Here is an 11,150-nt window from a genome sequence, read left to right as displayed (position 1 = left end):
ATCAAACCTGTTACGTACTGTAGATGGGGATAAAGTTCCTGTAGTGCATGTAAAAAATATGCTGGGTAAAACAGTCTGGGCTACTCCTGCCTCAGGAAAAGGCAAACCCATTCGTGGAATTGTTTTCGCTCAGGGACCTGGATACACTTGGTGGGTGATGCAAAAGAACGGAGAGGTCCGGTGTGTACCTCAAGGAGATTTAATACTGGGTGAGAATAGCCCATGAACTGAATTGTACCATGTTAATTGCTATATAATACTGTATGTTATCACTACTATGACTACTATAGGTGACTAATTAGAATGTATGGAAAAGAGTGTAACCTGAGCATGACATAAATGGTATGGAATAAGGGGTGGATAGATGTCCTGGTTTCAGTTAGAACAGAATTAATTTTCTTCCTAGTAGCTGGTGGAATGCTGTGTTTTGGCTTAGAATGAGAAGAGTGCTGATAACACCCCGATGTTTTAATTGTTGCAGAGCAGTGCTTATACCAAGCCAAGGACACCTCAGACTTTTGCTCTGTCCTGCCAACAGGCAGGCTGGGGGTGCAGTAAGAGCTGGGAGGGGACAGACCCAGGACAGGTGACCCGAACTAGCCAAAGGGGTATTCCATACCATCTGACGTCATGCTAAACAATATATAGGGGTGGCTAGCCGGGGGGAGGGGGCCGGACTGCTCGGGGTTAAGCTGGGCATCGGTCAGCGGGTGGTGAGCAATTGCATTGTGCATCACTTGTTTGTACATATTATTATTAGTAGTACTGTTATCATCATTGTATTATTATTATTATTATTATTATTATTTTCCTGTCTTATTAAACTGTCTTTATCTCAACTCACGGGCTTCACTTTCCATTTCTCTCCCCCGTCCCAGAGAGGGAGGGGGGAGGGTGAGCGAACGGCTGCGTGGTGTTTAGCTGCCAGCCGGGTTAAACCACGACAGGGAAGAATAAAAGAGTATGGTTAGCACAGTAATTTCTGTTTGTAGCTCTCTTCTGAGTTTCTTGCTCTCTCAAGCAGCTATTTGTTTACTTCCCATTATTTACTTCTCAAAGTCTGTATGGCAAAACAACTGTCACAAATATATGCTGTTTTGCATTCTAAGCAAGCAGGATATTTTGATATTATGCCCATTGGCTTCGGGGAAGTTTATTCATGTATTGCTTTTCAGAGTACTAAAAGCCTGTATGAAAAATGCTTTTCTTAATGTTTACCACAATGTTTGGTACTTCAGAGTGTCTCTAAATGTTTCCAAATATTCTAGTGCAAGTTGTTCTACTCCTCATATGTTACTTTTTCTTCATTTCAGATTTTTTCCATCAGAACGCTAAACAAATTTAAAGACTCAGGAACAACTAGTTCAAGGACTTTCCTCTATTCTAGTCCCAACCTTTTCTGATTTTTATTTGTGGAGGAAGATAGCAGGAATTAATTTCTGACTATTTCAGAATCCAGTCACAGAACCTGGCGCACTGATTCTCAGGCCAGATGCAGGAGTTTGTTCTTGTTTTATCTTTTTTTAATAAAAAATTCATATTAGTTATAATAATTAAATAAACAATGGTCTAGGCATTGTTGACTGAAACTTGCAAAAAAATCTCAAGATATTAGATGCTTCTTTGTTGGCTACCATTTCAATGAAAAAAACTATCAATTTTGTACACTTTTGCAGAATGTTGGATGTTAAGGTGGATTAAATAGGTTATACTGACACGAACTACATGTCCTGTTTACAAATTTAGGTATTGGAGCATAAACAGATGACTAACCATATGTTGTGGTTTAACCCAGATGGCAGGTAAACACCACACAGCTGTTCGCTCACCCTCCCCCCTCCCTCTCTGGGATGGGGAAGAGAAACGGGAAAGTGAAGCCTGTGAGTTAAGATAAAGACAGTTTATTAAGACAGGAAAATAATAATAACAATAATAATAATAACAATAATGATGATAATAGTACTACTAATAATAATAATGTGTACAAAACAACTGATGCACAATGCAATTGCTCACCACCCGCTGACCGATGCCCAGCCTAACCCCGAGCAGTCCGGCCCCCCTCCCCTGGCTAGCCACCCCTATATATTGTTTAGCATGACGTCAGATGGTATGGAATACCCCTTTGGCTAGTTTGGGTCACCTGTCCTGGGTCTGTCCCCTCCCGGCTCTTACTGCACCCCCAGCCTGCCCATTGGCAGGACAGAGTGAGAAGCTGAAACGTCCTTGGCTTGGTGTAAGCACTGCTCTGCAACAATTAAAACATCAGCATGTTATCAGCACTCTTCTCATCCTAAGCCAAAACATAGCACCCTACCAGCTACTAGGAGGAAAAATAACTCTGCCCTAACTGAAACCAGGACACCATAGCATTTATTTTTCCTCCTACATTTAAAGCCAAGCCCTATGGTAAGCCCTACCTCTAACAGAATAACTGACTGTCCATGGTCAGAGCTTGGAAAGGCCCTTCAGAGAGCTGCTGGGCCACATAATGCTGTAGAGCATATTGTGGAGTGGCTTTTCCCAGGAGAAAGCAGGGTAAGGCACATGTACATACTGAAGCTATATGGTTATCTGGACCTACCACGTAGTCTCTGTCATCCATGCCCCCACCTGCTTGGGCATCTCCCCAGTACAGTGAGTGCTCACCTCTATATTTTGAGTCAGTAACAACCTAACAGAATAGCTTTCATGACAATTATTAAATTTAGAGATGGATCTGAAGAATTACTCTCCAAGAGGGAACTAAAGTCTCTTGACCCACTTATTCTCTTCAAGTCTGAGGTCATGACAGGCTCCTTCTCTTCCTTGCATTTGGAGCAGGTGCCCAGCTGCCTTGCTCAGATAATCAACCCATGCAGGGTGACACACAAACACTAGGTTGCATGTCTGCAGGCCACTGAAATGCCTCATAGATCTATTGGCCCTTCTTCTAGTCCTCTTGGGAGTGATACTGGCTTAAGCACCACGCTGAAGACCATTCAACAAGGCCAGTCCTGAAGTGTCATTTAAAGATGTTGTGGTTACTTGGCCAAAATTAGAGATCCAACCATGATTACAGTAGTTGATGATAGTAGTTATACAGATAGCAGTTGATGAGAGAGTAGTTTCTTGTCAGTCTGTAACCTACTACCAAGGAAGCTTCATATAGAAGTTGCACATGCAATTACTAAGAGGCAGGTTCAAAACTAAACAGAAGGAAATCTCTCCGCAGACAAGTAACGATCTTTTTGCCAGGAGACATTTGTTCAAATCCATACAGACTCATCATAGAAAACACCTCTTGAGTACTGGTGGGTACAGAATTTGTAAGGACTCACAAAACATCTATGCAACAGGCTACAAACTTGCAACAAAGTCAGTTCTCAATACCAAACAGAAAACTAGAGACTCCTGAGAAAAGAACAAAAGTAACAGAGCTCTGTTTCCCACAAATTGTTGGGGAATTCAGGGAATTCAACACTATCACTCCTGTTGCTCATACTCTTCCCATACTCATATTGGTACACAGTAGTGAGGTAGGAAAAAATGATAATAACATAAACACAACAACAAAAATACCCCTAGATCTCATGCAACACAGGATTTTTTGTTTGTTTGTTTTTAAAAACATACTATGTCAAGTTCAGGTACTCTACATGAACCAGATGGTCTCTTCATGAACCAAAGGTCTCTTCCAACCTGAGTGATTTTCTGGTACTGATTACATGTGGCACACTGATCTCGTCTACCAAAATCAGTGCATCTTGCAGTGTATTTTCCTGCACATGTGGGAAGACCCAAATACATGTTCAATATCTATCTGAACATCATATTCTCATGTCTCAGCTACACTGATAAGGTGCTTCAACCTCACAAGCTGAGCACGGAGGGAATGCTGCTGCCACAGCAGTGAGCAATGACCTGACATGCAGTCAAACCCACATACAGTTATTCAGGTCCAAAGCTCTCCTCATGATTTTCTGATTAACATGAAAATCATGCTTTTACCAAGATACAGAGGCCTCATACCCCTATGCAGCTAAGCATTTGCATTGCTGTTTTTTTTCTGGCTAAAGGCAAAATTGTGGTTATCTGATATATTGCTCCTGTAAAAGGGCACTGTGAAGCATATATAAAGTGTAAGGCAGCTGAGTTAATATTGCCATTGGAACATTTGCACCTTTTCCTTTGGTGGATTTTGTGAGGAATGTTTTAACAATTCGTGTCCATAAAGAACAATTCTGTTTGAAATGTTTGAATCCTGTCTGCCTCTGGGCCCTGCACTGGCAATTCAATGCTTGAACCACAGCTGCAGTGTGTCCCAGTCTCCCCCTCATTCCTCATTCTAGCCAATTTATCACTTCTTAAATTTATGAACCTGTTTGCTGTTGTTATTCCAGACTTCTATTTCTAACACTGCTATAGATGTGTCTGTGAATGGCTGGGGAAGAATGTTTTAATTACCCGTGTGTCTGGGAGTTTCAGAACAACTGATAACAACTAGTGACTGTTATGGGATACTATGTGGATCTTTGGTATCTGGTTAGGGGGGGGCCGAGAAAGAAGCTGAAAGGCGGCTGGGAGACAAGATTTGAAGAAGGTGTTTTGAAGAAGGTGTTCCGTAAACTTGGGATGGTGCCCAGTAAGTACAAAGGGGAAGAGGAAGACTGCGAGCCTTCAGCATGGAAGACCCCTAGAGACCCCCAGAAGAGACCCCAGAGGAGACTGCGCATGCTCCAGTAGGAGGGACTGCACCCCGGAAGCTAATTTTAATAATCTATTTTTTTTAGAAGTAGTAATGAATATGTATTAGTCTAGGAGCATAAAAATCAGTTGCTTGATGTAATTGGGGTGCATCCTGGTGGAGCGGAGACTCCCGGTGCACCCAGCGCTGTTTGCTTACCTCTATTCCTTTATATCCTTTAATAAATCCTATTTTTCATTTAATTCTAATTTGAATCCTGAGCCATTTTTAACAATTTGACTATAAAGACCTTGAATATATTTAGGTGAGTTGTTTTTTTCTTCTTTTTTAGATTAATTTTAATATGATACGAAATCCACTTTAAGGCTATAAACAACTGAATTTGAGTTGCCAGTTCAAATAGCTCAGCCAGGTGAAAACAGCCAGAGAGAGAAACAATATCTCTCTGTATTACTACAAATCAGATTATTGATTAATGAGCAAAAAGACAAATGAGAAAGCAGCAAGTCTGCAATTTAGAAACACTTCTCACAAAGATGTGAGATTCTCCAGGAGGAGACACTGAATTGCCCTTCCTGCGTACGTGCAAGTCCCTGTTGATCTATGGAAAAAGAAAAGCAGACCTTTGATAAAACAGTTTTATTTTGATTTTATTTTTTTGCCTAGTTGCATGTATGTTAAGGAGCAAGAAAACAAGTGTGTACAACAGAGGATTTATACAGCTGCAAGGCAAGATATGTTACTGCACAGCACTGATTCCTAATACTCTTGTAAAGCACCCAGAATGTTCTCACATAAACATTCTGCATCTTTTCACCCAATCACATCAAATCTACTCTAATCTAAAGTAGCAATGCCTGTCCTGGAGGACAGGAAAGTGTGAGAGAAAGTGGGAATTTCACATGGATTCTATTTCAGGTCTCAAACTCACTTATTTTTTCTCACCCGTTGTTGTCACATATTAGCATATTGCACACAGTGCGAATCCATTCAGTTCCCTCACGCCCACAGAAGTAAGGCAGATGACAGGGACTAGGAAGGAGTACAGATGGGGCAGTCTAGCCTGGATTTGCTGTGTTGAGAGGTTAGAGAGCATCCTCACCTGAGAGTGCAATCACATGGGATTGCATGCAGCAGAAATGCATCCCTGCAGGAATCCCAACAGCCTCTGTTCCTTTCTTTCCTTCCTCCTTCCAGCTTGGTCTCTACCATACATATTACAGGAAGAAAAGGAATTGGTTTTGCAGCAGATTTCTGGCCCAGCAGGTGAACAAATACATCAGCTAACTTATGGCAGGACTAGTGGCTGCCTTGCAATGGCTTTTTCCACACGGATGCACAGGCTCTGTAACTGCAGCACCAACACACCCTGCAACCTCTTGTGCTTTGTCCTTCCCATCTCCAGAGCGTTCAGGTGACCCACAAAAAATGACACAAACAGACCACGATCACAGAAGTATCGTCTTACAAAATTACACTAAAAAGCCTCTTCTAATCATCTGACTCTCCCTCTCCGCTAGGTCAACAGTTCTTTATCACTGGACAGTGTTTGTTTTCTCTCCAAATTGAGCCATTTCTAAAATATTCATGGACGATTGTCATGCCTGTAATTTGGTCAAATAATTATCATACTTGTCTATAGAGTTTCTCCACATTTTTAATATTCAACAGAATGACTTCTTTGCACTGGTATTCCCATGAACCACTTTAAGTCCTGGTTGCAGGCCTTACCATTGTACTGAGAAGCAGGTTCAATTTGCTGAAGAAAACAGTCCTGCAGGTTCCCCACTTGGGCAAGTATTCCTCCGGTTACCAGCTTCAGTTCATCCAGTATATCCTGGAGTCACAACAAAAAGTGAGAGCTCAGTTCTGTTACAACAATGGGAATAATGCAAAATATCAGAGAAAGCAGATTAATTTTTCAGAGAGGATCTCTACTTCCTAAGCATGTAGGGCTCCTATGTCTTTCCTTAGGAACCACCCATCACCATCCCAACTGTAATAAAATCCTAAATTTTTGCCTTGCAGATTTTCAAATACCTATGGTTTTTATTTCAAACTCTTCCCCCCCCCTCCTGTTAAAATTCATATAATCTCACATAGTGGGAAGTTGTTTTTTGTTTGTTTATTTGTGTTTTTTTTTTTTTTTAATTTTTATATCTGTGGTACACAATTTGTTGTTGTTGTTGAACTGAATCCAAAGCAGTCTTTCTTCCCCCTCTCAAACAGGTTTACATTCATATCAAGTATGTAAGCTCCTTGGTGATTCCCCATTTTCAAGTCTTCAATGAAACAAAGCTCAGGGGCAACCTGGGGGCTGAATGCCTTTGCACCTCCTAAAGCAAATTTTGCATAAATAGTGATGGAAGATGCTTGTGGAGGATACTGTTTACCTTGGACTACTAATATAGAAATGACAGGAGGCTATGCCAATCCCTGATTGGGAGACAGAAGCAGAAAAGCCATTGTAGTGAAACAGATGGAGTTTTGACACTCAGCTGGCAACACACAAGTTGCCACTTTTGTCTTCTAAGTCTATGTGGCTTATCGTGAAGAGAAGAACCACATAACCAGCCACAGGTTACTCACCCTTGCTCAATGGCTGTAAGAAGCTCATGAAGAGCTGCCCTTATTGTATCAGCTAAGAGCTTACAAAAGTTCAGTCCCCAAGAAGCACCTAAACAGAAGTGATGGAGGCTGTATTAAAAAAAAAAAAAAAAGAAAAAAAGGCCAGAAACTGTGTTTACAATGAATAGTAAAACTACTACTGGGTTCAGTGAAGCTAAGATTTCAGCTGTTCAATAGGGAACTTTATTTACTTTTATTTCAGAAATCTGGATTCAGTGATCCAGAGGATCTCTGATGGTCCCTCCAAGTGTTCACCCTGCTCCCAGTTTTCCTGCTCACCTGTGGCTTCTTCTGGAAGATGTGCAATTCTACTGCTGCTGACCTCTCAGGCAGAGTTGAAAATGCTTTTGTCAGGTCCTGAATGGCACCTACTTGCAGACAGTCCAGATACAACTCTATTGTGCTTGATTCCTGCTGCAGACCACTCAGCCACAAGATGACAGCATGGGGTTTCCCATGCTGTATGTTGTTAAAAATCACTGAGTTCAACCTCCCATCACTCTTCAGATAGCGAAGTACCACTGGTGCAAAACACAGAATGACTATCAGAAGGTAGCAAATAATCCATGTCTGATCAAGGAAAGATCCTGTGGAAATCTGTAATTGCTCTGTACATGGTAAGAATAAATGAGATGTGGACTCTCAAAGTAGAATTACCAGAACTCGTGTGACACCCCATTTGTAAGTAATTGCTGCTTGTAGGATATTTTCCGCTGCTTTGCCCAAGCCTTTTTAATTGGCTTAAACAATGAAACACATCACCTTAAAGGACACACAGTGCTAAAAAATGGTGATAAAGGTAGCAGTTACAGCTAGCAACCTGCAGTCAGCACTTTGGCAGGTACGTATCTGATAGTCCTAGAAATACTTGGTAGCAGAAATGTACAACTAGAAAATCAGCTTCAGTGAAGCATATTGCACTAAAAGCCATCTGACAGTGTATCCAAATGCATCACTGAAGAAAGCACAATTCCAATGAAATAATCTGCATTTTACTCTAAATTGGAAATTAAAACAAAAATACAATGCGGAAAAGACACACCCCACCCTTAAAGATGACTGATCCCCCTCTCACTCTTTAAGACTTTTGTGAATTACCTATTTGATACTTCACACAACAGGTGATAGAAATAAAATGCACCATCAAAACCTCAAGAGCAGCTAAACAAAAACTCTTACATATGGTATAGTATCTTAAAAATGTCTCCTTCCTTAGGAAATTGGATATGTAAGCTAAGATCTGCAAGCTAAAATCTCTTAGACCAGATAGCTATTTCTTTCCACAAAAATCTCTCCCTGGATCTCTGAATGCACACAGCTATCTGCAGAAACACTGAGCTGAGAGCATCTAGACAGCATATAACAATTCTACAGTGTTAAATAGACCTCAGTTTAAAGATCCCACTGATCACCAACTCTGTGTGTCCTTTATTTCTTCATGGCAACAGTTCCGTGCACTGAGGACTCAAGCTGCACAGACACTGTGCACCTAAGCAGTTAAGTGCTGACTCTTTTCAACATCTGTCTGAAGTTCACAGAGCACTGCCACTATTGCATCAAGCAAGAGCTCACACATACTCTGATCTTCAAGAAATGCCTACACTGAAATGAGGACAACTAAAAATTGTGGATATGATAGAGGGAAAAAGCTCTTACCAGATTCAGAGAAGCCATTAGTCTAACACTTACTGAATTCATGCCATTTCTACTCATGTAACAAATTTTCTTCTCAACTTCCAACTACTAATGTACCCTCTGACATCGTGCTATTTCAGCTGGTATGGGACATGTACCCAGTAACTCAGAAGATGCCTGACAATCTTTAATTGCTTGGTCTAATGATTAAAGTAATTCAGATTTATACCAGCATAAACAGGGTTGGGTATGTCTCCATCTTTCAATTCTATGCTACTGCTAAAGCCTCAGCAGCTGTGATCAATATCAGGAATGTTTTCACTGCTGTCTATGTCAAAATGCTGCCAGCGCTGAGATTTCCGCAAAGATGCATGAGGTCACCAGTAACTTGCTAAAAGTTAGCACTTATTGGCCAACTCAAAGATCTAGCAAGACAGGGTATGTTGCAGACATTTTACTTATGTAAATATTATGCACACTGGGTCGTATATAAACAAGGTCCTTGGATCTGCACTCCCAGCACTGGTCCCAGCACTCATAGTGACCAAGTGCAGCAGTAAGTTAAAGGAGGAGGAGATGGTGGCAGAGCTCTGAACAGACCCTGCCAGAACAGTTTCAAGACAAGCAGCAGTCTGGCTTGGATGAACGATCAAGTATTCCTTCCTCAGCCAAAGCCAAATACCCATCTGGTAAACTAGAGTAGGCTTTTGAAGGGAGATTTTTGCTGGACCACTGACTCCATAAGACTTAACCCATCCAAGCCCCTGCGTTAACTTTTTGCTGCTAAGATGTCTTACACTGACATTCCTGAGGGTAAGTGGCTCACCTGCTCTATTTAGGAAACAGACTTTCAATGAAACTACTAATCCTGACAGTAAGTATGAATCACTTTACAGAGTTGTTAAGTTATATTAGTTTTATGCATTTACCACTGTTTTTTCCAGAAAGGAATTGTTCAAAAAGGATAAGAAACCCATGGACTTCATTTGCAATTTGCATCCAAGAAGCACATTGGCCTAACCAAAACAAGTTAAACAGTTGCCCGGCAATTCAGACACACCTAGAACATCTGAACTCAACCTATCTTGCATCAGTAAGACTATAAAATGGTGATAACCATGGCAGAAGTTACTACATCATGTAGGTAAGCTAATGCTGGGCCAGGCAAGATGTCAGTATGGACTTAGCAAATCAAAGGGAAAAAAATCTCACATAAAATTTGTGCTTTAAATAACATTTTGTTATTATGAACGTATTTACTATCATGTCTACCATAACAAAAACAGAACATCAGCAAACCATGGGGAATGCAGTTTTCATATGTAGCATTTTAAAAGGTAACTAAGGCTGGCTTTGGGCTACTTAGTTGAAACTTGGGTGCATAAGCAGAAATATCATGCAGAGGAATGCCTGTATGCACCCTTCCAAAAGCCCAGATATTTAAACCTTACATTTTGCTAAGATGTCAACATTGGCTCACCACTGAAGTGATGATCTCCACCCTTGAGAAGATCACAAACAGTCCCCACACTCCATACTTTCAGTTCACGTGATGATCTTCTGGATGCAGTTTAACAGTATGAAGTAGCCATATGGGACACTTGACACTTACAGAGACATCACATGTGAAAACACTGTGAAACACTGCCTACTATTCGCACAGTGCCATACGTCTTAAAAAAGGTGCACTAAAATAACAAGGCAAAGAGACCCCCGTAGAATAGACTTGCTGTGAAAAGCCTCCATATGTTCAACCAGTCCTTTATAACAGGTAGGTTACAAGAGCCCCACAACTACTCAGAGTAAAAATGGCACTAGTCACTGACAGTAGAAGCTTCTTCACGTTGTCCATCTGTACACCACAATTCTGTCACAGACACTTCTCAAATACAGCACTAATATACTGAGGACAAAACCAAAAGAAACCATGCAACTTTCCACCATGAAGCTTCCCAAGTCTGTTAATTATAGCATATCAGTAACTATCAGTCACGCAGGTATTGTTGCAAGTCAAAAAGTGTGATGAGCTTAAAATTATTTACATACACGTGTATATACATATTCATTCCTATATAACTCCTATATAACATTTACAGGCATAATTTTGTGCATGCACAAGTGAGTGAGGAATAGAGAGAAAGCATGTGTGATATATTACTTATTTAGAAATTAAGTAAACAGTTTTAGGAACTGCACTACA

Source organism: Aythya marila (assembly GCF_965140915.1).
Source record: "Aythya marila genome assembly, chromosome: W".
Lineage (NCBI taxonomy): Eukaryota > Metazoa > Chordata > Aves > Anseriformes > Anatidae > Aythya > Aythya marila.
The sequence above is the reverse complement of the archived record's forward strand: the minus strand, read 5'-3'. Positions refer to the sequence as shown.